At 32.1% G+C, this 6,171-nt stretch overlaps 1 long non-coding RNA gene across 1 annotated transcript; it reads left to right on the top strand.

Annotated features, from left to right (window-relative positions):
- The first annotated feature begins 2,214 nt into the window (after nt 1–2,214).
- LOC131642181 (uncharacterized) lies at nt 2,215–4,565 on the top strand. Its single transcript, XR_009295809.1, has 4 exons — nt 2,215–2,781; nt 3,580–4,086; nt 4,163–4,300; nt 4,488–4,565. It is a non-coding gene; the product is annotated as an uncharacterized LOC131642181 (long non-coding RNA).
- Nucleotides 4,566–6,171: the final 1,606 nt, after the last annotated feature.

Here is a 6,171-nt window from a genome sequence, read left to right as displayed (position 1 = left end):
ATTGACAGAAAGATTATCTAGTGGAGACTTCTTGTTTAAAGCCTAAGATGAAGGCTGACTCAATGCTGAGGATGACCAAAAGCATGGATCCTAGACTCTGCTAAGGAAGATTGATGAAGATAAGGGTGACAGAGACTGTCCATGTCTCTCATTCCAAAAAGTGTACTCAATGTAGGATTGAGACAAACTTAGCTTGTTTACAGTCTGGTTTAAATTGGAAGAAACTCACCAGGGTAAGCTAAAAGGTGACTAAAGACCTGTTCCTATGTTTACAAGAAACCTGATGGGTCCTTGTATACAAGCTCAAGAGGAAGCTGGAAATGCTTTTAAGAAGCCTGTGGGTCCTTGTACAAAGCCCAAGAGGAGGCTAATCGAGGGTCCTTGTTATAGCACAAGAGAAAGCTATGTAGTTTTGAACTTATTTTGGCTCTAAGCAAATGGGTAAGAGGTTTCACCGGGAATAATTCCTCTTTGGGTGGATGTGTCCTATTATTTGGATTCTAAGGTTTTTTACCAAGATGTTTCACCGGGAATAATTCATCTTGGGGGTTTGATCTACAGATCTCTAATTAGGAAAGAGCCTTCACCGGGAAGACATTCTCAATCCTAGGTCATATTCCTATAATATATATATAGTTTAACTGTCCTAAGGTTTATACTCAAACGTAGTTCTAAACTAATATATGCACAGTTTATATTTGACAGTAATTTAAATAAAGACTGTAAATTGAAAGCTTGTAAAGCCTAACCTGGATGGAGTGGAGGCCATTGAAGAAGTATGTACAGAGCCTCAACAGTAATTTTTGTTGTTTTGTTGATGACAGTTGAATATTCATGATAAACAGTTAATGGTTTTTGAAAAACAAAAGAAGTGAAGATGGACAAAGGTCACATAGGTATCTGAAGAGTTTCACCGGGAATAATGCCCTTCAAATACCAGAAGAATGTTTTGAAAACAGAAAGAAGATTTTGAAAATACAGTTTTGAAAACAAGCTAAGAAGAGAAGGTTTTTGGGACTTACACTCTATTAGAGGCCCAGTACTTTGCAGTACTGGTGTAAAAGCAATTTGACAATGATTTGGAATGATACAAGGTTTTGTTGTTTGAAAACCTTAATCGTCCGTTTAATTAGAGATTGAAAACAGTTTTGAATATTGACAAACACTACTAAAAATACTCGATTTACCTGCGGAATTTCCTGCGGAAAATATTCCGCAGGAATACCTGCGGATTTTCCTGGGAATTTCATCCTAAAATAAAATTTTTTGCGGACTAAAAATTGGCAGAAAATTCCGCAGGAATACCTGCGGATTTTTCTGCGGAGTTTATATTTCAAAGAAAATATCTCACTACACTCTACAGTCCGCAGGTAATTTCGCAGGAAACTTTCCTGCGGAATTTACTGCGGATGTTTATCATAACAAAATCAAACTATAATACAAAATCCGCAGGTAATTCCGCAGGAAATTTTCCTGCGGATTTTGCTGCAAATATCAAATTGAATTATTATTTTTTTATGTATCTAATTTTTTATTTAGTTTAATTTTAATTTCAATCTTAGTTTTTAATAATTGATATATTTCATAATTGTTGAAAATTTTCATTTTTAATTTTATTAATTACTTAAACATTTCTCATATTGGAATTGAACCTATTATGTAACTCATATTGGATCAAAGAATCTACCAGGAAGACAGCATCTTAAATTAATATTTCCCAAAAATTTAATACATCTAAATGATTTCTACAAATAATAGTAATTTTTTAAAAATTTAATAAAAGCTAGTTTTTAAAATTCAATGTTATTCTTCAATTTATATTTTAATAAATGGAATGATAATTTTGAATAATAAAATTAAAAAATATATAAAAAAATTGAAAACAAAAATCTGATAAAATTTATAAAATAGGAATCAAACCTACTATATGTCATATATTGGACCAAATAATCAACTGTTAAAAAAATAACTTACTGAAATGAATATTATATATACTTTATTAATTTCTCTTTTAATATATTTTAAAATTATTTCTAAATTTTAAATTTAATCTCATTATCAGTTATACATTTTGAGTTATAGAAAATTATACGTGTTCAATTTTTAATTATTATTATTATAAAGTTTTACTATTCTAATAATAATATTGTTAAAATATCAAATTATATATAGGATTTTAAATTTATAAATTTTATATAGAAAGAAAAATAATCGTGTTTCAATCTGAAGCTCTGTCTCTCTCTTCTCTTGCCGTGAATCGCCTCCATCCACATGAAGGTTGCACTGAATCTCTCTCTATCCACCCTCGCGAGTCCTCTCCGTCGAATGCTCCTGCATCTTCGTGTATCATTACCGTTTTGGTTCGAGTTTGGAGGTTTCAACTCAGTTTAGAGTTTGGATTCGAGAAGCTTTTTCACAGGTTTGTTTTGATTTCAAATCGAGTTTTGTTTCAGTTCAGAATTGGTTGCATTTTGGAATTCTGGCATTTTTACGGTTTCGACTCAATTACGTGTTCTATTACTGGGTTCTATTACAGTTTGATTGTGATTTGATTTTGGTGAAGAGTTTGAATTAAAATTAACACGAGTATACAACTTCATAAACCTAAATTGGATGAGCACTTACCGGTTGAAATGAAGAAAAATGCGGATTTCGTTCTCGCTCGCAAGGTGTTCGATGAAATGTCCCAACCGGATTATTTCTTTCTCGCTCGCTCATATTGCGGCACTAGAGGTTGATCCTCCAGGATGCTCTTTTAATCCCACGCATGAAAGTCATCAGGTAGGTTTTCTGGCTTTTAGTGATATAATTTATAAGCAGTATAGAATAGATTTGAAATTAAAAATAATTTTATCTGATAGTTTGAATGAAATGTGATTTATATTTAGAAATATTTTAAAAAAAATTAGATTTACATTTAGGGGTGGAGGTAGTGTTTTTTTCTTCTTCTTTTGTTATCATACATTCAATCTTCTCTTGTGATTACGTTTAATTTATTCAGTTTTTAAAATTATTACTGGTGTCAACGTGTTAGTGTTGGTGTCGTATTTCCGGTGTCTGTGCTTCATAGCTTCCAGCTTATGAACTCTTTTCATTACATATGATACAACCATGTAATGCAGTTTATGTGTGCTTCATTGTAATTTTGATTCTCAGCTTAACTTTCTGTTGAAAACTTGAGTATGTTATCTAGTGTTAGATTATGAGTCTATTTGCATTGAGTTACCTGAGCTTATTTATAAGCAAAAGCACTAGAAATAGTTTATGAAGTGTTCATAAGCTGTTTTCAGTTTATTTACATAAACTCTTCAGGATAGTATATGAAAATAACTAGACCTTATATTATCTTTTGTAATTGAAATAGCTTATACATAAACTCTTATAACCACTTATGCAATAAGCGTTTAATCAAGTTGATTATTATAAACAAGACATATTTAGATTCATCCAATCTGCTTTTAATTGGCACTGACACCATGGTGTATCTGAGTTTGAATGAACCGGATAAATGATTAGGAACAAGTTAATTATCAATTGCCTAACTCAGTTTTAATGTTCCTTTTTGTATATATCATACAGAGAAGAAGCAGGCCAAGAAGGGAAAAAAGTAAAAACAGAACAGAATGTTTGTTAACAAAAACTTTATGGATGATCAAGAGATTGTTCGAGGGTCGTTGACAATGATCCTGCTCTCAAAAACGTTATGTCTTCTTAGCCAGATGTTGTTTGCAATGAATGAAAACAAGGAGTCTTGTCTACACTTTCTGAAAGGATGATGAATTACTTACTAATGTCTGTAATTATGTAAGCTCGTCTTTTGTTTATAAATCTTAGTATTGTTCTTTAAATGTTGGGTAATACCTTTCAACAAACCATTAGACTTTTCATTTAGTAGGTGTTATATTTTTAAGTGGCTATTATTATATTAAAAAGAAATAATTAGTGACAATTAATATATAACTAGGGACAATCACATTTTATTAATTGTATATGGTTACAGGGGTGAGAAGACTTTGGTTCTTTCAACCCTTATCCAAAAGACAAACGCCCAGGAAATGAAGTGGATTATCATGATAATCCTGAAAGGTGTTTTTCATTTGCACCAGTAAATCAATTTAATACCTTAAATAAGTCTCAGGCATGTAACTAAATTTCATCGCAGATTTGAAGCTAGGAATTAGTGAAAAAAAGCATTTTTCATGAATTCCATCCAGATGCTGAAGACTTGTTTAATGTTACATGTGACTTAAAATTAGTTTGTGAAAAACTAAGGGATCGGAACCAACGTCATAAGCGGCAGGTTAGTTATGGTTTAAATTATTTTTCAAACTCTATATAGTTTAAAGAGCACTTCATCTCCAGAGCATATATGTGAATTGATTGTTGTCCATCTTGACATGAAAGCTTGTTTAAAAGCCTACTTTCTCGTAAGGTTCCAAACAGAAGAAAACTGTTTCGTACATGTGCATGACTTCTTTTCTTTGTAGGATATTGAAGTTGGAAAAGCTGTGCGGCCTCAATTAGCTAAGAGAGTTGCTAACGCTGCTGAAGCATGGAAGAAGGTTTGTTTCACTTAGCCTTATGTTTATCATTAAATACCTTCTGTTTATCCTCTGACCTCCTTAAAATATACTTGTTCCTTCTAAATCAACCTCTATGTATCCTGTGTTTCAGCTAGGGTCCTTGGCTCTAGGCTAAACCTTTAAAATGTTACTACAACTATTATGGCTGATCACTTCTATATCCATCATACTTGGGAAATGATATTGGTTTTCTAGGGGACTCAGTTGAGATAATTTTTTCAGCCACTTCTATCAACTCTCCAATTAGGTTAAAAATGATGGATTTTTGAAATTTCTACTCCAACAGTCCACTCTTCCATATCTGTCCATAGATCTCTGCCTGGATAAATTGCTGAAGTCTGTCATGCAGTAGACTGTATAGAATTTTTAGTTTGAATGTTGTACTAGGATTTAGCAGCGATGTGCCCTTTTTTGTTGGCTCACTGTTGTATCAATTTTCAATTCACAGTATATATATATATATATATATATATATATATATATATATTTCAAGATTTGTTAAACATGATCAAAATCAGAAGCCTAATGATTGATGAATAAGATATGATCAATTTAAATAATGGGTGGAAAGCTTATTAGCTTCATCTTACTTAAAAGAAACTGACAAGAGTAGGCGCAAAAACAATTAATATTGGCCACTGAGATATTTTTGTTCAGCTACACTCTTAACCATTCACAAATGTTATATTAGTAACATATTTTTAAAAACATGATTTATTGACATTGTAAAATATTCTTAAGTTTTGTGAGAAATTAACCTTGTCGTAACAAAATCATTCACATCATTTTTTCAACCTTCACTTACACCCTAGAACATGGGATAGGTCTTAATCTTAATAACTTTCACTATTTTGATTCTTTTGTATATGCTTGATTGTATCATGCATAGAAGAGGCGAACTGCCAATAATGAAAGAAGGGAACCCCTCAAGCATGAATGTGGTGGTAATACTCATCCGTGAAGATCACGTTCTAATCGAATGATCCTACCATCTGTTAGTGCTCGTGAGCATAACCTTCTAAAACTTCTTGAAGAGTCAGGCATCTAAATTGGTATTGTTTTTAATGTGGTATTTTCGTGCTCATCATTTTCGTGCTCATTTCGGTCGTTAATTCTTCTTTATCCTAGGGTAAGTACTCTTTTCGTTCATCATTTATCATTGTGTTTCGTGAGGTTTTCATGTTTTATCGACTTATATGATTACAATTCAGTAACTAAATGTACCAAGAACCAAGAAAATTTACATTTGAAGCTAAGAATCTTTCTAATACCAATGAGCTTGTAGCTTACTTATCTTGGGACGGTTCTTTACAACTTTAGTGTAATGATGATATTATCCCTAGATTGGTGTACATTTTATTTATTTATTGTCATGTATAGACAGGATTAACATGCTGCTTAGTAAAATTTAACTTCTCTTTTTGTTTTGATGCTACAAGGGGTGACTCTTACAGGAACCGCCGCCCGTGAATCGTTGTAAACAAATTGAAGCTAAATTCATACTTAATGACAAAGGACACATGTCTGATTGTAAGGTGTACATGTTGCACTATCTTCCATTCAAATTGTATACAAGCTAAATTTTCTG

The sequence above is a fragment of the Vicia villosa genome, unplaced genomic scaffold (genome assembly GCF_029867415.1).
Source record: "Vicia villosa cultivar HV-30 ecotype Madison, WI unplaced genomic scaffold, Vvil1.0 ctg.004608F_1_1, whole genome shotgun sequence".
Taxonomy (NCBI): domain Eukaryota; kingdom Viridiplantae; phylum Streptophyta; class Magnoliopsida; order Fabales; family Fabaceae; genus Vicia; species Vicia villosa.
This window is presented reverse-complemented; position numbering and strand designations above follow the sequence as displayed.